Here is a 24,974-nt window from a genome sequence, read left to right as displayed (position 1 = left end):
TGAAACAGAAAATATATTTTGAAGCTGAAGTATTTAATAATCCAATACGCCTGATTGATTCTTTTTTAATAAAATGTATATTCGCCCATACCTGATCGGTGTGCAGTCGACATATAACAAAAATATCAAATTTGGATTGACATAACTCGATGAAGCGTTTACCTTGTGTAACTAGCACATAATCTTTTGAATCACGTGGTGGAATGTAAGCACAATCTGACAGCTGATTACCCGTCGAATGTTAGGTAATCTATGATTTAGAGCTACTGCCATCCGCTGTAACCAAACATTAATTAAGTTGGTAATCCTTTTCAAAACCGAAAACAATCAAATTGATCATATCGTAATAGTTTACAGTTACTTTATTGGTTTTTCTCAGCAATTTCAAAATATTTGCTAAATGATTTGTGATGATAATATTCATTTCACGCGTTTCGTTAGTATAGCGTGAAATATTTGTCTTGGCGAAATGATAGAATTTGAATACAGTAGTGGTCAGTCTTGCACGAGGATTTCGTGCTATATTGGTATATTAGCGTGAAGAGTCATTCTACCAGTCGACTTCATTCAGTTCACTTCGTAACCTAAATTTTCACTTCAATATCTTTAGTGATTTTGTTTCACTGTTTTATATCCATATTTGAAACCAGACAAATGAATGAGGTTCGACATTCATACGTTGTGGATCGACATTTGGCAAACGAACACAGGTTTCCAGAGTTAACCGTCTCTGGTTTTGCCTGGCCGGTCGGCTGCACTGCATAGGACTTTGCCAGTGAATTTCATTGTGTTGTGCTCTACATAAATATATGTGCTCGTTTTATACTTACTTAACCTGGCTTCACGTCATCATCTAATAAACAACTCGTCTGGTATTGCACATTTGTGTTGTTGTTTTTAGGGTAAAAAAGAAGTATAACAAAGACATTGGTATGCCACCGCTTATTTCAATTTAAATGCTTAAATAAAAAATATAAGTATGTTTAGAAGTCAATGTGTCTGTTGAAAATATGATATCAAACTTATAAATAATGTCTAAAAGGCTGTTATATAACTTTTGTTATTGAAAGACTATTGATATTCCGTGATATAAATCTTAATTATGACTTCTCTTGACTACGCACTATTGCCAAGGGGCTTGTTTAGCTTATTTGATCTCCGATCTAGGTGGCGAGCTGTGAAGCTATAGAAATGCACCAATACATCTTGTATTTTAGTTTATGTTGCTTTCAAATGGTGATTGTATCATAATGCCTTTAAATAAGGAAAAGAGTTATGTAGATAGTCCGTTTATACAATTTAACCGGAATGCGTCACAATTTGGATAGAACAATGGTGACCATTCAATCAAAAGGGATTTAAATACATGTCATATAACTATTTAAAAACAATTCTTATTTCCAATCGGTTTAATTAATAAATACATTGGCTAAGCACATTGTTTAAATGTGTTAATAAGACAATGCCAATTTCTAATAGCAAAGCGTCTACTCTAAATGGCTCTGAACACGATACACGAGTACACAGAAAATGGCCCCTACTATGACACCAGTGCGATTAACGCATGAACCACAGGATGGGTTAATAACGATAAACATTTTTAAACTAGTCCTTAAGCACTTTAAAAATGACAAAGTTTGCGCACTGAAATGATTCTCAAATTGACAAAATGTGGTCCACAATACAATGTTTACGTTTTCTAAAATAAAGACGGGAACCAAGATTAGCAGAGCGTATTTATAAGACGTCAAAATTACGCGGTGTACTTTAGTTATAATATAATATAACGTACTTTTCTTTATATTTCATCATAATAGTGGCCATCAATATTAAGTGTTAGAGGCTTTTATACATGTTAGCATATGCACTAAAATCACAAAACCTCTCTCTCCCACACTGGTATAGAAACATCTGCGGTACAAGACCATTTATGTATTTTTATTTAAATAGTAAATCTACCCAAAGCGCCTTCATTGGTTGGGATCAGGTTTGAGCACTAGATTTCCGCTACGTGCCTTTGTCCGGTCTTCGGGTGCCACATCGCGTCTTTATAATAGCATGAAACCCATCCAGAGTCAACAAACTGGCTTATAATAGAAAAATACGTGGTTCTCTAAGCTGGCCCTTGTTTGCTGATATAAGATGGTAGTTCAAGTTGTCCCCTTCGTACCAGTATCCGGTCTTAAAAAGTCAAACCACATCGTTCTAGTATTATGAACCATATTATTCATAACATATACTATTATATTATATTAATAACGAATGTTTAGTAATTCGCCATTCATCAGCCTTCATGAAATATTTCCTAATTTGCTGTTACGGTAATATTATTTATTAATACCTTGGATATATGTTATATTTCGACGTAACCCGCATAGTTATTTGTTTTAAGCTGCGTTATTTATTGTTTTAACTTTTATCCGTTATCCTTCGTTGGTTAAAATAGGGCCTATATAAGGTTCATGTCGCTCACACATGGAGTGAACCTCAGTTACAGTGATTTATCGAAGAATGAATTTGAATTTAGCAACTAAGCACTCAAGTTGATGGAAAGAAGATATTAATTATAACTGTTTTTTAAGTATAGTCGACTCAGGTTATTGCAGATGTACGTGTATTACGTATTAAGTATGAGTAACTACTTTTATTGTCTTCAAATGAACATTTACATGTTAAAATATTATTTTGGGATACAATATTTAATCTTGAGGATTTGGGGAAAACTAGTTAGATATGCCGCTTGTAAACCATACACCATCAGATTAAAATGCTTGTTTTTGGTGAGGAGGTTTAACCCTGAACTGATTTTGGTTTATCAGTACATGATAACACATTTCGACGTATTTTATGATTTTTGCCGTCCATTTGAAAAATAGATTATATTTGCTTAACAGAGTTCCGCTTTTATGTCGGAATAATTGATTACAAGACGTTTGTTCGGGTTATGTTTTATATAAAGTGTTTCGTCTGAAATTTTTATCTAGTAGTAACCCAGAGCATTTTTATCTAGACATGAAAAAAACGTCTTGTTGTTATGGAAAACATGTACCTTACTTTAATATATGAACTCATAGTGGATTCGTCATTTTGATGTTATTCTAAAATGTAATCAATGCATCAATATATATGTTAATCAAAACAAATAAAACATTAAAACAATTCTATATCATTATCTGAAATTCACTATCAACTTATGATAGATGACTTCTCTTAAATTCTAAATGTTGGTCAGTTATAAATAGGCAGGAAACTTGAAGCAGGAAACGACCTGTTATATGTAAACCTATTTGTACCAGCATCTAAGGATTGAGGAGATAAGGCGAAGTTACTGTTTACACTGCATATATAAATAGCAGATACTTGTTTATCTACTTTGCAGAAGACGTGTATCCCCTTGAGAACGAAACATTCTTAATAAGCTTAAAACAATCTTATCTATTAGAACAGAGTGATGGTTTTATGCGTAAGATTTTAATTGTTAAACCTTTGATGGATGAGAATAAATGCAACTTAAATTTCTAATTGCATGACCAAAACAAATCCGATAATCCATTCAAATTATCGCAGGAAAAATATCATACGCCAAGAAATTGATTTTGTTGATCACTGAATATATATGTAATGTTATCACATAATTGCTTTATAAATCAATATACTTTTGTGTCTTGGCCATAATTAGATAGTTTGTAAATGGTCAAAGGCAAACATGCCGATTCGCCAATAAACTCTTGAAACTCTTAATCACGAAACTCTTAAACATCAATTAAAATTATAGAATTTTTGCTATAATCCCTTTAAACATTGACTTTGTTTTTGAACGACATTCATCAAATTGATATTTCGTATTCAGGAAAATTTATAAACTCTTTAGTTGACCAAGGGTCCATTCTGGGACACCTCATGTTTTATATATATAAATAATATACATCATAGGCATTCCCTTTGAAATACAAAATCTGATTGTTTTGTATATGGATTGTGTCTTACCTTATCAAAACAATTAACGTAAATGCACAAAAAATAAATGTACGTAGAAACTATTCTTGCACAGCATATCAGAGTGGTGCGTATCGGAAATAACAGCTATCACGTGTGAAGAAAATAACTAGACTTTAACTAACAGGTCCAAACAAGTATATTGCTTAGCAGCACATATTTAACGTTTTTTACAACCTTTTTTATTTTTTGTACAGAAATGAGCAGAATTTTTCGTAGTACTAAATATCTGCAAACCAGCGATAAAAGACTGCTGATAAAAGACCGCAGATTTTCATAGTTCCGTTCTTAAATTTATATTTAAAGCTAAAAGTGTTACTAACTGTTTACAACAAATGCATAAAACATCATATTTCGAACTTAAATAAAAATATATATTTGGGACCAATTTCTGTCTGAATTCTTATATGCCTTGTTTACATGCATTTTCACATAATTTGGCTCGTTCTAAAACAGTTGTCACAACGTTCAATCTGTGAAATAACAGCTTTAAAACGCGAATAAAAATTGTTTGAAAAAAATAAAACGGATTCAATATATAAACCATTGGTAGTATCAAACAGCTGCATTTGAATATTAATTCTTACTAAATCGTCACACTAGCTATTTTTGAGAAATCATTACTATATCTTATACTGAAGCATAGGACATCTTCTCTAAACGAAGAAGATATCGCTCATTTTAGGCATACAAAACAATAGAAGAAACACATGCTTGTAGAATAAACGTTTAGAACTTTTACGAATAGATAAACATAAATCTAAAAACATGTAAGAATTGCTTTACAACATCAGATGCAAATAAAAAAAAATTGTGTAAATTCTGTTAGATACAAATTAACAGATAACCTTTAATTGTATTTACGATATTGTTGTTGTTTTAATTGATCAATATACTGACTTAAATACATTGTATGTGTTCCTTAATTTACTGTAAATAGTTTATAAACACTTTATGTGATAACATGATGGTATCGATGGATCGATACAAAATGGTGTAATCTGTGAGTGTGCATGTGCGCGTGTGCGAGCGTGTGATACACGCAGGCATTCATATTTCTTATAAATGATTGATTTGTTTAATTGAAAATGTTTTTTTTTGGACTAATTGACTTGCGTTTTGTTTGTTTGTTATGTGATGCTAGAAGTAGCCGGGAAAACTGCGTTATTGACCGATAGTATTGATAATTCTGATTTTGCGGTCACAATGGACTGCATATGCAACAAAATCAAGTATCAGTGTGACGTTATATCTATTTTTTAGAACTGCACAAGTTGAGCTCACTATGGCAGAACCAATTTTATATATACAACTCGTATCAGATGATGCTTTAAATTAAATATAAGTTAATCAAAATGTTCCTCATACTAAACGTATTGTCATTCAGGAATGTTGTATATTGAGCAGAAATAATAGCCTAAAATCATAGTAAAACTTCAAAAAATCAATCTTTAAAAATGTACATTGATTGAGATAATGAATAACGAATAATAAAACACCAAGTGTGCAACTGTTTGCAGTCTTTTTGCAATGGAAAACTAAAGTATATTTTGTCAAACTATCTTTAATTGGTGTAATATTTAGGATATATTCAAGGAGCTTGAAATACCAAAACTTATAGTCCTCGACGTTTGCTGAACCAGTGTTGAATGGTCCATTGTGAAGAAAGGAAAGTTTACTGATAAGTAAATTAACAGTTTTCGCAATCATTGTAAAATAAGTAAGACTCATATATCAAACAGTGAAGGCGTGTCACGTTGGAACTGAAATATACGGATTTCAAAACAATGTTTTAAGAAACGCAACATTTTGTGTTGTTTACCATTATTTTGATTCCTTTGATGATAAAATTTCAGCCAACATATATACAAATCAAGAACACTACCAGGCGGTCGGTCTTAAAGCTAGTTCTGCATTAGCTAGACTTAGCTAACTTAATTTGTAGCCTAATTGTTTGTTTTCATATTTTGTGTATATGTATTGTAAAACACATTTGGACGTATATTGCCATATGACAAGAGTGCTATATAAATCAGGTATAATAATAATAATAATAATAATAATAATAATAATAATAATAATAATAATAATAATAATAATGTTGACTAGATCCTAGATTTCTTACAGGTAACCAATGGTTTCTACAAAACTTTGAAATGATGTACTGACTACTGAATGTAATATAATTATGTGCTTACTATCATGATACGAAATTATGTTAAATAAAACCAGTATCTCTATACTATGTTGATCTTAATGTGCGATTGCCTGTAATTATACATTTGACTTCATTTAGTTTGAAACCATAGGCATAAGTATTCGTATATATTTTTAAGAATAATGCCGTTTGACTTCACGAAACTGTATTCATTTTATTGCATGTAATATTTTGCTTATTCCATGTTATACACGATTGTTTTAAAATAGTGGAATTACTTGGTGGTAAATATAGATTGCATATATATAAATCTTCGAATGCTGAAAGGACACCTAAACATATTTTAGTCTACAAAACAACATTTTTATGTATTTCAATAATTGTAATATTTTCTCTAAAACTATCCTTAAAATAATTGGAGATACCTCCCATTATAACGATATTTTCTTATATTTTTATATTTAGTACCAAAGAAAGGCTCATAATGAAAATTTCCTATGTCTAAATTTATAGTATGTTTTTTTCTGATAGGCATGTCTCTGTTAAAATTACTATATCATATTCACATATAATGTTCACAAATTTAGTATCGCCAAGTTTTCTACGAAGTCCATTTGTATTTCACGATCGACTGCAAATTACAAGTACTACTAAATTGGGAGCTATGTTTTGTTATATTAACAATGAAATTATCACTTGACCTTTGAAACTGTGCAGATAATAAATGTTTTGCAAATCAATAATTAACTTACGACGTAAAGTAACCTTGAATAAGCATACACATAACGCACAATGACTATTGGTCGAAAGAAGATATGACCTTCTGGTGAAAATTTTCAATGTCTCCCAAAGGTCGCAAGATGTTACCCAAAGGTCGGATTTGACCAAATACTTTGGACACTATTTACAAGCATTTTTAGTATTTTCTTACTGTGGCTCTACATCTGCTATTGAAAGTGTCATGTGGGTGATATTTCGTTTCTCATACATGCAAAATATTCACGTAATAAAAATATAAACCCATCCAGATGAAAACAATAAACAAGCAATCTTGATACTAATTTAGTACGAATATCTTAGGTTGTACCGAGTACTCTCGAGATTGCTCACCATTTGACATTTGTATTAGTTCTTTTATTTGAAGAAACATTCAGCGCAATATTTTTATGTGATCATCAATACGCCTTATCAAAATACCTTCAGATTTATACCTGTCCATACAAGTAAAACGCTTATTAGATGAGTTTGACATACATATATGTAGCATAATGCAAATGTTACGAAAGTTGAATTGGAGATGTTAATCCAACGTGCTCATGATCAATGCGTATTATGTTGGTTTGAAGATGCTAATAATAGCAGAAAGTTAAAATCGTATGCAGTTATGAGGAAAAGTTATATATATGAACCCAATCTTAACTATATTAATATTATGAAGTATAGAATAGCATTACCACGATTCAGGTGTTCTAAACATAAACTTATGATTAAAGAAGGTATATACAGAGGCATCGATTGATGAATAATAGATCTGTATAATAATGTCAAAACAAGAAGTCGTTTTCACATTTTTTATTTATTTATTTATTAAGTCTCATCCACATATATTCAAATCAGTTAAAACATAGTATGTACAAAACAGGATATATATGCGGCCATTCTATATTATAGAATTACAAGAGACTATAAAACTTTTACATAACATTTCACAGTGTGCAAACTGCTTCAAACAACACATATGAATACATTATATATCATTGTATACTTTGACACAATAATACACTAAAAAGTAGGTTGAGTCATTTAATCGTGACACTAGGTGTCTAAAAGAAGTCTTAAAAGCGAGAAGAACATAAAATGTAACAGCTGTATCTTTGGTGCTTTAAATAAGCTCTGGTAAGAAATATTTTAATAAACATTGTATCACCTCTAACTAGGTTAGGAGCGAACAGATTAACTGACTCATCCTACCATTATATAAAAATGTTGAGAATTATAAAATACAAAGACATGTTTCATTTTTAAAACATCTGATATTATTAAAATACTAATAAAGAGCTGAATAAGTACTCAGGCATCATAAATATGACTATCATGATAACTGTATACATATTCAGAACTGACTAGCTTACATATTTTTGCTATACAACATATTGTTTCTAACAGTTAAAATCTCATGACAGGTTTTGGCTAATGTTCTAGTTAAATCTGAATGGGTGAATATAAGTATGAACTTATCATTATCATTTAAACTACCATAGTTTGAAACTAACGTTTTACATTTATCAATGAGTAACTTTCTATGCTCATTGTATGTTGGACAATGTAGAATAACATGTTTTTCAGACTCGACAACATCAGTACAGAAGGGGCATACCCTTTCCATTTCTGGAATATTCTGATAACGACCTGTTTCAATACTCAGGGGTGCAACCCCGCATCTAAACTTAGCTAGAGCAGATCTGTGTGGAAAAGAAAAACTCAATTTACAATACAGTTCAGTTTCATATGAGTGCTTATACAATTTATATGTTCTAAGTTTTCTAAAATTTATATTCACATCATTCTTCCATAACTCAACATGTTTTTTAAACATTGCATCTGTCAGATCTGAAACAAGTTTACTATATGAAAATGGTAGCTGGAGATATGAATTCAGATTCAGAGACAACCATTTATCCTTTACAGCAAATGCCCAATTTCTACATCTATTATTTCCTTTAACTGCAGCCCAATCAAATACTTTCTTGTTAATTCTTGATACATCATATCTAAGACATCTATTCCAATGATTACAGACTGATTTCCATTGATCAACAATGATTGGTTTCCAACCCATATCTCCATAAACTGCAGCAATAGGGGTATAATTGCCTGTACCTAGGAAAAACCTCATTGCTCTGTGATGTATTTCATTTATACATGAAAAAGACCTTGTTCCACAAACAGCAGCCCCATATGTTATTATAGGCACTACACAGGAGTAATAGAGCTTTGAATACACGTCAAATGGAAAACCACCATTGTTTTTAAACTTAGCGATGAGAAGTCCCAAGGCACGACCAGCACTTTTAGCGGTTATATTAAAGTCTATATGTTCTGTGAGTGTTACACCAAGATATACATATCTGTCTGAATATTCTATAGTGGATGTACCACATTTAAAAACATAGTCAGAAAGTTTCACTGAATTTGGTCTAAAATGTACAACATTGCTCTTCATAGTGTTAACATTCATATCGTTTGAATTGCACCAAGGATTTAAAGTTGATAACATGGCTTGCAAGTCACAAGTAGCCTTAATCATGCACCATTGAATTGTAACCAGCCCCTCCCCCAACCCAGGTCTTGAGAATAGCGGAGACTTTGACTTTCAGTCCAGCTAATCCTTGGTAAAGCCCTGTCCTGCGTAGAGACAGACGACAGTCTACTGGTCAAATCCACGACAATTCCCCTGCACCCTGAGGTAAGGCCCATTCCCCACTATTTTCGGCGCAAAATCAAAAACCGCATTCTCTCAGCACTGCGGGGCCCTGGAAGGTAAATAACCGCTCGCTTCTCTCGTTATCCCTTTATACCCCCGGACCTAGGGGCCGTGGTTACAATTGACTGGTTCATAACCTGGTGCATAATGCACGTTTAAGGAACTTATTTCAACATTAATTTTGGATATTCATTTTACTCCCTAAACGCCACAAGTCAACTGATTCACACCACATGTAAATATATTCTTCAACTGTAACTCCACAGTATTTAACACTGCACTTTCAAATAAAAATTAGTAAAATTACACATAAATTATTATATATGCATGATTTTAATATGAGCATATATACTTTTGTCGTGCTTTTTATAGTCACTGAAACTGCACCGGCAAAACATAAGGCATCTGGCATATTGTTTGTGTCTAAAATGTTGATTAATATCATTGTGGGTACATCGTATATTGAGATAAACAACACATCTGAACAAATTTAATGTCTTTGATATACAAGAAAAGAAACAAGGTATGTAACTCAAACTTACCAGATTTCACAGTAGAGTCCATTTATTTCAGTTTCTTAATCAACATACACACAATCCATTTTAAAATGAGTGACATGAAAAGAGGAGCCAATGCCCATTAAAATGGTATGCGATATGTTGGTATAACTTAATTTGACAAACAAGCCAAATCCAATGTCACATTCTCGTCTTTTTCTGTAGTCGGAACATGTACAGCAAATTACTATTCTCAGTGTATCCCCGTGTAAACAGGTCTACACACAGAAATATTTTAGAGATCTTATGCTTTTGTATAAATATCACAAAATGACAAACGCACTGATTTTATAAACAACAGTCTTCAAACTAAATTCACTTTAAAATTTCGTAAAGGCGGCCACTTTCCTCGCAATCGCTTAGATGATGATAATAAGCAAGTTTCAAGTATTATTTTCATCATCACATATAATATGCATGTGATATCACAAAACAATGAAACACATTTCAGTTAACATCAAAAGCAAGAAGCGCCGGCTTCCGCCATCTTGGAAATTGTGCGCGATAATTTGTTGTTGTTGTGAAATTAGCAATAAGTTAAAAACACACTAAATTCTATTTTCTATCGGAGATCAAAAAACGGGCGCGGAAAGAAAAAAAAAGTTAGGAATTTGAATATTTTTCTTATTTGGGTTTTGCAATATTTAGGTACGGCGCTCCCGTAAAACGAAAAAAAAAATCTGGCCTAAGATATGAGTAAACCAAACAGACGAGTCCGTGTAGAGTGTAGATGCGTACGTGCGTGGGTGCGTCAGTGTTTGCGTAAGTGCGTCCGTTCGGCTTATTAACACTATAAGTTGAACGTGCAAGGAGGATAACGAGTGTCAAGATTATAGTCTTAGCTTTATAATAATGAACATTTCTAGAAATAGCGAAGACTGATAATTATTTTGGTTTAACAGAAATATATATCTCAACACATTAACATAATTATAAGACAAAAAGAAAATAGTAGCTCGATTAGATAAGAGGTCTTTATTATTTATCACGTACATAAGTGCTGAAATAAGTTTATTTATGCAAAGATCTTGAATAGCTTAAACACCATAGACATATGATTATTTTAAAAATGATAAATTACACTTTAATCAACAAGTTATTTATTACAGCAGTACAAGTAAGTCCAGTATAAATGCGTACAAAAAAAACGCTATGGCGTATAAAAAAGGATAATTTCGAACAAAATATTACAAAAATGCTATTCAAAGTACATGCAAAATACAGATATAATTCGTTTAGTCTGTATAAGATTAAAACAACATCAATCTTATTTTGGTTACGATGTATATGTAGTCTTAGGTGTCAATATATTTCCACCTTTTTTGTGGCGTCTCTTCTTGTGTTCTGGCTTTAGTGACGTTAAAGCTTTACGATCACTTCTGATTTATCTCTTGCTAAAATCATTTTTCATACAACATTTAAGAAACATAGCAATAAGTCTTATAAATAAATATGCAAAACATGTTTTGTGGCATACTTCTCACTAACTACATTCCCTGCTTTGGGAGGGTTTCTGCATGTTGCCTAAAAATACATCAAGGCAAAATCTGCATTTTAGTAACGTAATAATACTGCCCTGTATCACACATAAGTCTTATTTATTTCATTATATTTCATTATATTACTGACAATTTCTTATTTCAATATGAGATATTCATGAAAACACACACCTTCCCTACCATTGTTTTGTTTTTGCTGCCCGACATTTTTTAAGGAACATTTTATGTGACTGCGCAAAACAACTGGAGCCAGCCAATTCTTTGAAGGTTTGTGTAATTTTCCGTCTTAGACTTATGCTTTATGGCTGGTTGTTGGTACATTCATGTTTTCTGTTCTTTTTGATAATAGTCAGTGTTCTCTGTGACATCTTGTTAGGAAGAGGCAGTGCATTTTTTTCTTTAAATCATATAAATTTGACTTCCCAAACCTTTTCGGTCAGAAACGATCACAATCAATAATGAATTAACCAATACAAAATACTGCCATCTAACTGTTATGCTTTCATCAAGGCTTCAAATTATAAACAATGTGAAATATTTGAGTTATAAACGATTAAACCCAGCTGATTGTGAAAATGCCGATCACCAGACGATAGGTGGAGTCGAGAAAACAGGACTGACTAATCAACAACCGTATCCGCTAATGCGGTATGCATCTTCTTATAAAGAAATCTATGTAAACACCCCGAGAGGTATAAAGTCTTAACCGATAAATCAATATACAACCCCATAAAAATGCACTGAAGATAAGTATGAAAGTTATATTATGCAAGTTCACTTTTTATGCTTTATGGCATTCGAAATCATTTTTTTTTCTTTTGCTAATAAAAGTGAATTTGCTGTTATATGTATCTTTATAAATGTATATGTATTTTGAAATATAACTTGATTTTTTTTTTGCTTTTTCTTGTGAATAAAAGATATGGTTTCCCTATTCTTTGTCTAATACATTTGACTTAATCATTAACCTAATAATAAGAATTTCAATGTATGAACGCTTCAAATATATGTTTATTTATTTGCATTTAAATGTTTCAAGCTTATTTAGATTGAACCCACTATAGGCGCTATAAAATGCTGTTTAAATAAAATAAATTAGATCGTCCGCATAACAATGTTTACATTTTCTAAAACGAAGTGGGTAACCAAATATAGCAGAGCGTACTCATAAGGGGTCTCTGTTTAATAATTACTTCCTATACGGACGTCAAAATCACACCAGGCGTACTGGAGGTTATACTATACTAATATTATGGCGTTTCCTCCATATTTTATCATACTAATAACAACCATCTTCTAACTAGTTTAAGAGGCATTTCTAGTTCTTCACATTTGCACAAATGCGATTGTTTCAACTTGTAAATGTTTAACCAATACTTTGAGCGAATAAGCCAGGACACGGTGCCTTTGGGTGCCATTATTCGCTTATACCAAGTATTAGCCCTAGATATCCCATACGTACCGGTACCCAGTCTTTAGGCGTCACACCACCCCATCTAGAAGTATTTACCCCCAACAAAAATCCACACGCTGGCTTATAAAGGAAAACTCTGTGGTCCTTGACACTTAAAGTAATTTTGAGTAGACCTACCCGATCCTCCCTAATTGGTTCGGGTCAGGATGGTAAACTAAATGTCACCTACCTGCCTGTATCCAGTTTCCGGAAGTCACATTGCGCACTTATTATCCTCCCAGCCCAGAGTCCACATACTCGCGTATAATAGCAAATTCCGCGGTTCCTGACATTAAGACTCATTACTAGTCAACTTGACTCAAAGCTGGTCCTTATTGGCTGGTATCAGATCGTAGCCCTATATGTTCCCTACGTACCAGTACCCGGTCTTTGTGCGTCACATCACCTCCATCTAGTAGTTTCAATCTTAAAATTTGCATATATACCTATTTCGTTTAATTATGTAAATGATAAATTTACACCGTTGCCCATATAGCTATTTCTGAAAAAGGGTATAGGCGTAGACAACTTTAGTATATATATCTAATATTCACATGTTATTTAGCAATTCACCATTAACAGTCTAAGTCATTTTGTCTAACTGGCTCCTACGATGATATTATATGCTAAAAACTTGGTTATACTTTTTATTTCGGCTTATCCAATCTAGTGATTGGCTTCTGTTTGTAGTTATCATCTTTTTCATTTGTATCAGGTATCATCACTTGATCAAAATGGGGCCTATTGTTTCATGTGGCGCTTGTACCCCCTAAACCCTCAGCTCAGTTTGAGGTTTAAAGGTTTTTTCCTGAAATAATTAAGTTAAATCAATACAAAATGATAAATTCAGACGGTTGGCTTCCTTTTAGACAATAAATTATGCTTGGGAAATAAAAGGTGCAGAGGCTGCTGCCCAATTAAACTGCATGTTTAATTTAATTAAAAAAAAACACAGAAACTTATTAAGTTATAAAATGTAATCGTAAATGTAAAAAATATAATATGCAGGCAAAACTTGATTTTGAACACATTGATTTTACGATTCGATTTATGAACAAAGATCTGTGCACTTAATTAAAGCAATACCCGATTAGTTTTAGCAATATTCTAATGCATTCAATTAGACCACTTTTTTCTAATATAATAGTTAATCAATATAAATACAAAATAATATTCTCGATTGTTATATCTAATATGCAATAACACCCTAATGATGGCTGACTTCACTTTAATTTGTGATGCTTATGTGTAAAACAGCTAGGCTGGAAACTCGAAGCAGGAAACTAACTGCTAAATGTATCAATTTATCTGTACCAGCATCTTAAGGATTGGGGGAAAATGGCGAAGTGTATGTTTATACAGTAGATATCAATAACAGTGTTTGTTTATCTACCGTTGAGAACGTGTTAAACCATTTGAGAACGAACCATACTTAATCAGCTTAAACAACCTAATCTCTTTACCCAAGTGATGATGCTATGCGTTAGAAATACCGTTATCAAACCTCTGATGAATGAGAATGAATACTAATCCAATGTCTAATTACATGACCAAAACAACTCCAATAATCCTTTCGAATGCAAACAATTGATCTCCCCATCCGGTTGAAAATATCATAGTATTTGAATAGGTTAATCACGAAATTCTTAAACATCAATTAAAATATATATTTTTTAGCTATAAGTCAATAAAACATTTAATTTTGTATTTGAACGATATACATCAAATTATTAAGCTTGAAATGAATGTTCACGAAGATTAATGAACTATGTAGTTCTCCATTCTAGGACTCATCATGTTTCTTATGCATGGATGTAAATAGCATTACCTTTGAAATACAAAATATGATTATCCTGTATGCGGATGGTATAACAAGCAAGAATTTGAATGTCTGCAGAAAAAAAACTTAAACAGCTTGTCGGAGTGGAGCGATTGGGAAAAACAGTAACATGTGAAGAAAATAAGGCTGCAAAACAGGTAACTTAAAGACAATTATATCTATGAAAACACGACTCGTTTGAAAATAGAATGGATTAATATAAATAAATAAATAGATAAATAGATAAATAAATAAATAAATAAATAAATAAATAAATAAATAAATAAATAAATAAATAAATAAATAAATAAATAAATAAATAAATAAATAAATAAATAAATAAGTAAATAAACTTATTTCTTTTAAGCTGGGAAATATGAGGTCATATTGACCTAAAATAAATTATTGAACGAGACTATAGAATAGAGAATACTGATTTTGAGGTTAACAACAACTGTGTATTATTTCACAAAAATAAGTTAATAGCTGTTTATCTACATGATAACGCATGACGTAGCATCACGTCATGATAACAGTATAGTTAATTGAGAATTCAACTGATATTAAACGCATTGTCAATCAGGTACGACAGTTGTATATTGATCAGAACGAATAGCCTTTAATCATAGGTCAAATTAATCAATCTTAATACATGAATATTTATTGAGATAATGAAATACAAACTATAAGATCTTAGTGTGCAAATGTTTGCTGTCTTTTTGCAATGGAAGACTAAAATTTATTTTGTCAATCTATCTTATATGTATTGCTATGTTCATTATTCGGGAACTAAGGTACAAATTCAGAACAGCCGCTCACACTAACACTCCAGCCACATTCCCGCAAGGGACACTGAAGTGACTTTATTGGTACAAGGGGGATGACACTCAAGAGATATGTTCGTAATCACACGCTTCACTAACACTCCACTTCATTAAGTCACCAATACAATACCAAATACATGTACTGGTTCATGATCATTTCGGATTATGGTGGTGTTTTCAGTAAACATAAAAAATATGTTGATATAAGATTTGGGTACCTTATTGTTAGAAATGGTGTCAAATAAAAGACAATTGCTATTATAATTTGAAATTAATATTTTAAAACAATCGCTTGAATAAACATTTTGAAAATAAACAAAATGATGCAAAACGCATTGAAATGCACGTGTGTGTGTGTGTGTTTTAATATGTAGCCGTAATGCAATGTATCACGTTAATTAATGTGTTTTCGTGTATAAATTTATTTTTTGTTTGTTTGCAAAAACTGTATTTTAGCGTTTAAAAATACTAAATGTTAAGTCGAAAACACATGGACAGAATAAGCGAATGAATCGGCTTCGTGTGTGAAAATAACACATCGGAGTGAATAACAACTCAAGTGATGTAGGATTTTTATATAATAGTAAATATGATAAGAAGAAGAAGAAGAAGAAGAAGAAGAAGAAGAAGAAGAAGAAGAAGAAGAAGAAGAAGAAGAAGAAGAAGAAGAAGAAGAAGAAGAAAAAGAAGAAGAAGAAAAAGAAGAAGAAGAAGATGAATAAGAAGGAGGAGAAAAAGAAGAAGCAGAAAAAGAAAAAGGGCGATAATACTAGTAATAATAATAATAACAATACTACTAATAATACTAATACTAATACTACTTATAATAATCCAACTGACTGTTTTTTGGGAAAAACATATTAATGCCCTGACCACGCTCTGTAATAAAAATGTTGCGTAAAACCTCAAAACTGCAATGTACGTGATGTTAGCGGCCTATCGGCATGTCGGCCAAGCGGCGTGAAGTAAGCGGCCACCTAAAATTGCTTCCTAATTCAAAACATTATATATGCGCTTTCTTCTAAAATAATAATTAATCTTATGTTCCTATTGACAAATCAATATCCTTAAGCGAATACCGGCATTTTCCCTAAATGGATTGGTGATCAAATTTGTTTTATACTCGCTTTAGAGTGTTGATTGTTTCGTAAACAAGTATTGTTTAAGAAGCAAACACATATAAAAATGATTTGTGTTAATCTATGAATACATATGCTTTGATTAATCATTGTTTTCATAAAATGAAACAAATGTTCAATTGCATTGAAGTAGAGAAGTAGGACGCTAGGACACCAACCTCACTCCGCAAGGCCGCTCGTTCTCAGTCAAGAGACCGGGATAATCCATTGAAGTACATTTTACTTCAATAACGTGGACTTCAAAAATTGTGTTTAATTGGAAACTAATGATAAATCAATGTTTTATTCACAATTATATTATAATAGCGGCCTTATATTATTTCTTATTCAAAACATTTTTATATTAGTTATATTAGTTCTAAAACAATGCTAAAACCATTGTTTTTTATGCAAAATGCAATACTCTGGAGCGATTATTAACATTTGTTTCAAAAACTTGATCGAGCAATCCAGCGCCATAGCAGCGTAAATCTTGGGGCCTAACGGCTTGATGGCCTAGCGGTCTAAAATTCCGATACCACTCAATTCAGCAGCCTAAAAAATAAGGAAATATGCTAATATGTTCGTAAGAACGTTGACCTTTGAATAGAAACATCTAATTTATCATTGTTGAAAAGAACGCATATTAAAAGTTTTGAAATACGAAACGTTGTTAGGCCGCTAGGAAGCGGGACCGCCAGACCTCAAACTTCATGCTGTTAGGCCGCTAACTTCGCGTACATGGTTTTACGCAACATGTTCATTTCAGACCTTGGTCAGAGAAATAATATGTATTTTCAAGCCTACATTCAGTTGGATTTATTCTATTATTATTATTATCATCATCATCATATAATGATATTATTATTACTATTATTATTATTATTATTATTATTATTATTATTATTATTATTATTATTATTATTATTATTGTTATTGTTGTTGTTACCGTCATCATCATCATCCGATCATAGGCTCCCTACATTTCTTGATTTGCTTTCAGTCCGAGATGTAATTTTCTTTAAAAAGTAGATTCATTCGTTTATTATTTCCATATAATGTGCTTTTTATAAAGTCTTAATTTATTTTCAAACTCTAAGACCACTTTATGCAGACTATATTACACTATTCGAATACATATCCATATCACGTGATACTATTGAAAACGGTTATATTTAAAAAACAACAACAACAAAAAACGAATTTTAACGAATTATGGAACTGTTATTTTAAATATTCACAATCCAAAACATATGTTAACATTAAGTACTGTAAACACCACCATAGTGAAACAGATAATCCGATATGTTCATGAAAACAAACATGTATTTGTACTGAATTGGTCATTTGATGAGATGGAGTGTAAGCGAGGCGTTTGAAAACAGAAAGATCTTTTGAGTGTCACTCCATTCTTTCAACTCAAGTGATCACTTGAGTGTCCCTAACGTGATTGTGGTTGGAGTGTGAGTGAGAGTGCATGTTCATTTGGCCCTAATTTTAAAGAAGATTTTTAAAATAAGACTAAAAAATGAAATGGAAATCCTTGTACCACACAGGGCCAGTCTAGAGAGCAAAAAACCTTAATTTGAACAAACTGTGTAAAGCACCATTACACCATGCTCAAAAACTTCAAGGGTCTGCGACTTGCGGTTTCAGGAAATTTTCTTTATTTTTTTTACTTCAGACGCTATTTACTAAGGCAAAGGCATGCTTTGGCCAAAGGAATATTATTTGATTTTTGTTAGTTAACAGCAAAAATATGAGGCTACATACAACTTATCAAAATTCTTGCCCTTGTGATTGAGATATCTTGGGTAGGCCAATTTTTGGCAACAAAGCAATCATTTTATGTTGTTGTAAAATTGGCATTGAAAAAAAATTGACGCACGGAAGAGTGAACACCGCCTCCAGCACTCATCCACCAATACTTGCTCGTGTCTTCTAGGGGAAGGCCTTGATCTTAGGTAAAACCAAACACACGTTCAAAAGCATGCCAATACGAATATCTTAGTGTTTGGTTTACAGCCATAGTCAGACGCGTAGCTAGCCCTCTATTGATGAATGTGCTTGCACCCCTCTCGGAACATTTGTAAACCACGGTACAATCTGGTTCATTCTGGTCGTTCTGAGGTGCTTTTGTAGTATTTTTAGTATTTTTTAAAGTATTTTGAAATAAACATCAGGTAGTCAAGTATGCGTATTGCAACGTTGTCTGTTTTGTGTCAATATCATATGGATTCAGCCGAGTACTCGTATATCTATATTTACGCGCCTGATAGTCTATTTAACTCTGAATATTACTAACCTGTGACGGATATCGACCGACACTTGTATCCGAGAACAAGGTGCTGGAAGACAAATATATGTGTATAACGGCCAAAATAGACCTGCAGTTCTACTGTGAACATTGCAGTGTAATGGGGATTTGAACGTATGTACAGGGTAATATTATGATTCACACCAATTGCTTGGTCCGGGGTTGTAAGAATCCAATTCAAGCAGATAATAAGTGTCATCTTCAATGTTTCGATATACACTTTTGCAAAGAATGGTTGTTATTGGGTTGATTGTTAAAACAAGAAGTGCAAAATGCATTGTTGGCACAATATCACAGACGGCGAATTTTGTCACCACATTTTCACAGCCCATTCCTGAACGTAGTAGTCTGGGTCTGTTTCAGCATTGATTCAAACCCGCCACTACTAAATAAAGTTGAAACATGCGAGAAATTTGAATTAGCTCGTGAGACAAAGACATTCTGCAGGTCACAACTATAATGGGTTGTACCTGCTATAACCCCGTTATTGCACTTTGGACACTTATTTATCAGAATTTTATGAGGATGTGTGTACTGTTGCATTAAAAATCATATTTTTTTTCATACTTTAAATGTTATATCAAATGTGCATGCCCTACTAAAACGGGCCGGTGTTTTTTGAGTGCCTATTTCACATAGACAATGATGACCTTAACCCTAAACTAAAAAAAACATGAAAGTTATTTATACGGCCGCTTTTTAGAGTCATGATCGCGCCATGGATTTAATAAAAATAAATACCCTGTTAAATACATCTGATAAGTTCAATTCAAATTGACGAAAGTTGTGCATTGATATATTAACGCAATTGCATGTATTCAGAAAGTCTCTGACGTGTGGCTGAACCAGTGTTAAAATGGCCGTAGTGAAATTTACTGATTAGTTAATTAAGACATTTCGCGCTAATTGTACAATAAATAAACAGTGAAGGCGTGTCACATTGGAACTGAAATATATGGATTTCAATACAACTTTTGAAGAAGCGCAACATTTGGATTTTTTTACTATTATTTTGGTCTTTGAAGATATTATTTTAGCAAACTTTTATACAATTATCTAAACGAAAAATAGCTCATTGTGATAAGCATACAGATAATTCCCTTTCGAATTCCCAAAACGCTTAAAAGGGTAAAATGGCACAAATTAAACCAAACAAAAAAATCGGCTGAACTTAATACTGTTTTAAGGGACTTAAGTTGTATCGAGCAATTGGGACCGAAGGTCTGAAAATGGTTCATGATAAAGCTGACGTCACAGTAATCTTAGACTCTGATTTTATTATCGAAGATTTAATCGGCTGACAACGCGATCTGATTATTTTTTAAACTTATATATCGCCCATGTGCATTTTAGTCTTAGCAACAATAACTGTTTATTCGTCGTATTGTTTAAAATTCGAAAATCATATCACAAATAACGTTTGAAAAGTGAATTCTACGACAGTGTATACTTTTGAAATTCTTTTTCGGGCGGATTCATCTTTCATAAAAACGTGGTTTGAAGTATTCATTTCAATTTGAACATCATAACTATTGCATTGAAATTGTAAAAAATAAAATAAAAAAAGTTCATTCAATAAGTTTTCATAGAAAACATTACCGATAAAAATAGGAAGATCAACCATAATTTATGACCACTGCCTCATGGGTTTTAGACCTATTTGCGTCGAAATGAGAAATCCTGAGATGAATTGTGCGGCGTCTGCAGTCTGCTTAAAATTACATGTAATCATAACGAATGAGATTTCGGCACATCACCTTCTGCTCTTAAGAAATGGTTTGATTAGTCCCACAGAAGTACCACAAAGGTTTAAAACAAGCTTTACACCGAAGAGCTGGCCAGAAGGATAAGTATTGAAAATGTGTCTATTCACAAACTTTGACATTGACTCATAGATGTGAGTGCGGGGTTGGTGCCACGACACTTGAAAGTGACGATAATGCAAATGGGGCAATTACCATAAAAATATAAAAATGAGTCATTCTCACCATGCGGTTGTGCGGAATAGTTGTTTCGCAAGAGACCCTGCTTCGAATCCTAATCCCGAGTGGAACTATTGCTTATCTAGGAAACATAGTATACTGGATACTTAATATTGGCACCGTTAAGGGGCCATTTTGAGTTAACAGTTTCTGACTTATATTGTCTGAAGGTTGCAACTAAGTTAATTTTATCACTTTCAGCTGTTAAATAAAGCTTAAAAAGGTCATTGCTTGGGTTCGCGTCTAGGCCCTCACACTAAGTGACCGATATTCTATACTGTAATAATTAAGAAAACCCAAATTATTTTTCTTATAAAGATTACACATAGTTGAGAACCTAAATGTTGAGAAAATGCATATATCAAGGTTATGAAAAAAATATCATTATGTCGGTATAGATGCTAGAAGCACATACTTGTACAATGCACAAACCCCCCTTGGCCTACTGCTTTATTTTCAGAGATTCTATCGACTTTTCAAGATATTTATGGTGTTTTTAACATTTCAATTTAAAAGTCAACTACTGTGTATTCCAAAGTAATAAAACACGACTTGCATGAACATATATCCTTATATACTCGGTTTCAAAGTCGTGCTACAACACATTTAATTGTCAACATTTAAAAACAAGTATCTCTAAGACACAAGTATTATGCTATTCTTGAAAATGTTAACTCTTACTTACGCTTATATAAAGGCAATTAAGTATCCATGAGTTATTTACAGCGACTAAAACATACATGATATGAGTAAAGGGTTTGGCATTTACAGACTATTCATTTGCATATGGTAGACATATTGCATGCATTACTTGTGAAGTGGTAATGCAAACAACACAATGGAACTACTCAATGAAGTCCGAATTCCTCGGTTTAAGTGTCAGCGGCCAGTCATTGTCAGACGGGACACTAGTGTTGTCTCTAAGTCGTTCAGTTCAGGATTCAAGCGATTGACTGTTGAATGTTCGCAAAAATCATATTTTAGTATTTTTAGAATTGGACTTTCTTTGGACATTAAGCAAGAGAGGACTTCTGTGACATTTCATGTGTTTCTAATTTAGTTGAAGAGTTACTGGTCAAAAGATCTCATTTAAAGATTCACTCTCACGCCCAAATTAAAGTAACCTCAATTGAAAGAAGTGTTTCAATTTATCAAATTTAAGAAATATAATTAAAAAATATAATGAAGGACACCGTCTGTAATATGAAACAAAGGAAAAACAGTATTTCTTTTTTTCTTTTTTTTTACTTGATGACTGTTATTATCTTAGGACCCACCAGTCATTTATGTTTTGTACGGTTTTAGCTACTGAATACACGTTTATAATCTTGTTATAAGTAAGAAATATTTTCCATAAATGCATAATTTCGCAGTTCGTTTCGCCGATAATAGTTAACACATATAAATACACGGAAACAGCCAGTCATCTAATCATCACTATTAACGCATCATTACGCGTTAAACAGTAATGTAACAGAATTAAGCTTGTGTTTTACTTTTTTAAACCGTTCTTTTTCTAAAGTAATATGCATATATGAACTGAACCTGTAAACCAATAAACAAGAAGTATAAATTGAAAATAAATAACCTATTACACTTGTTTTATTTCTAATGATTTCGGCAACATTTGTTGACAACGGAAATAGAAAAGGCTATAAATGGCCTATACGATTTGAACACAATTTATGGAATGATTATCAGCAGCATGCACTCCTTACGCATTCAAAAAAGAAAATATTTTACCTTTGATTAATGTTTATGTAGATCCAGACCAGTTAAGTAGCATTAAAAGATGACAGCTTTTGTATAATAAAATCACAGATTTCGTAGGCTTCAAGACAAACATATCAGTTTGCATGATAAAATAATAAGTGTATATTTTTACTCTCAAATACAGATATTGTTAAATTAACCACCAAAACCTGTTTTAATATACTTGAATTCCGATTCAATGCTTTGTACAAGTAGTTAAGTGATAATCCTTTTAGATGTATCATAGTTTTTTAGCTTAAAATAGTCATGTAAATAAGAGTAATTATCTTTTTTAGAATAGACTTAATTGTTTTTTATCCTTTATTAACAATGTCAAGATATGTTGTTGTATTTTTAGTCTCCTGTAATTCAATTTTATGAATGGATGTGCACTGAACTCTTAAATATTTGTATTTTATGTTTTGTCATGTTGTGTACATATGATACATGAATAAACTATAAAACTGCAGTGAAAATCATTTATTATGGCACATTATAAAAAAATATCAGATAACTGTTGTGAGTCACAATTGTTCAATTACTAACTAAGATATAATATGTGCTTTATTTAGCTTGCAACTCCGAGCATATTCATTTTATCTAAAGGAAAATATATTCGAACGTATTTGTAAGTATATGTACCTTAAATGGTTTTGAAATGAACTGTTCCCATTTATATCAGTATATAAATATAGAACACGGTTTTCTGTAATATAGAGACGAAGCACATGCGACCATAATTGCCATTCGTTATTCGCAAATAGTTGCGTCAGGTCCGTCACCCTTGGTAGTGACTGTAGGCCAAATTGAAACTTCCTCGACGTTTGGTTCGAATGTCCAATTAAACATTTTAAAATACAACTATTATAAATTATAATAAGCACTTTTGTCATTTGTATTTATTAAATTTTTAATAAAATAACTAATACAACTAAAAAGAGCATGTCGTTCTTATAGTCTGCAAAGCATTGAATATACATCAACCTTTGGGCGACACGAAAACACGGAAAGTACGCTTATTGCGAAAATATTTTTTTGAGGGAATTTCGGAATCTTTAAAGTTGAACACAATTACATTTTCTGTTAAAAAATATTATGTTCTTTACATTTATGAATTCTTATCTAAATCATATACCTATGACAAGAAAATTATTAATAAAAATTTAAATGTATCCCAAAGGTTGTTTTCAAAATATACACACTTTTTTGAAATTCATGATTTTTCCTTAAATGGTATTCCTGCTGATTAGTGCTTAATGACTGAACCTTTTTTAAAGCGTTCAAAATCGTTTGCAAAATTGTTTTATTATTTTAAAAAATAAATTGATAGAAAAAAACACAATTACTTTTGGGCGACACAACATATATCCTATGGGCGACACGAGTCTCCCAAAGGTTGCATCAAAGTTACCCAAAGGTTGGATTGGTCTAAATATATATATATATATATATATATATATATATATATATATATATATATATATATATATATATAATTGGTATGCTTATCAAGAATTGTTAGGTACCGCCTTGGAACGGTCAGTAAAATGTAAATTTACTGGGGTTTTAAACCAGTTTATTACCCGTTTATGTGCACAAACCTCACTCTTATCCCCAAAATCCTTAAAACAGATAAAACGCAAAAGGTAAATCTTATAAAAGTATGCATTAACTTGAGGAAACTTATCAATAAAACAAATAATAATAAAAAACGAAAAGGTAAACCCCAAGTACTTCAATGATTAGAGATCCCAGCTGACGAATGATTATAGGTCAAATGTCAAGGCCATTGTTGTACTAGTACAGTTCATAAACTGTTTTGCTATTGGTAAAAGGGCGGGCTCAATATTGTTGGCGTTAAATGTTTTAAATTTACAAATGTTCACCATGATCTAACGGCGTGTCTAGTGCAAGGCAATAGTATTTATGTTAAAGGTCAACCCATTACTTGAACTTCAGCTCTTCTTACAATATCGCGTTACAACGAGAAAAATCAAGTTATATATACTTCTGTT

General features: G+C 32.1%; 1 protein-coding gene across 4 annotated transcripts in view; it reads left to right on the top strand.

The window, feature by feature from the left end:
• Nucleotides 1–24,974, top strand: part of LOC128239369 (uncharacterized) — an 87,922-nt gene that overhangs the window by 53,420 nt on the left and 9,528 nt on the right. The window lies entirely within an intron of this gene.

The sequence above is a fragment of the Mya arenaria genome, chromosome 6 (genome assembly GCF_026914265.1).
Source record: "Mya arenaria isolate MELC-2E11 chromosome 6, ASM2691426v1".
Lineage (NCBI taxonomy): Eukaryota > Metazoa > Mollusca > Bivalvia > Myida > Myidae > Mya > Mya arenaria.
Note: the sequence above shows the minus strand (reverse complement) of the source record. Positions and strands in the feature narration are given on the sequence as shown.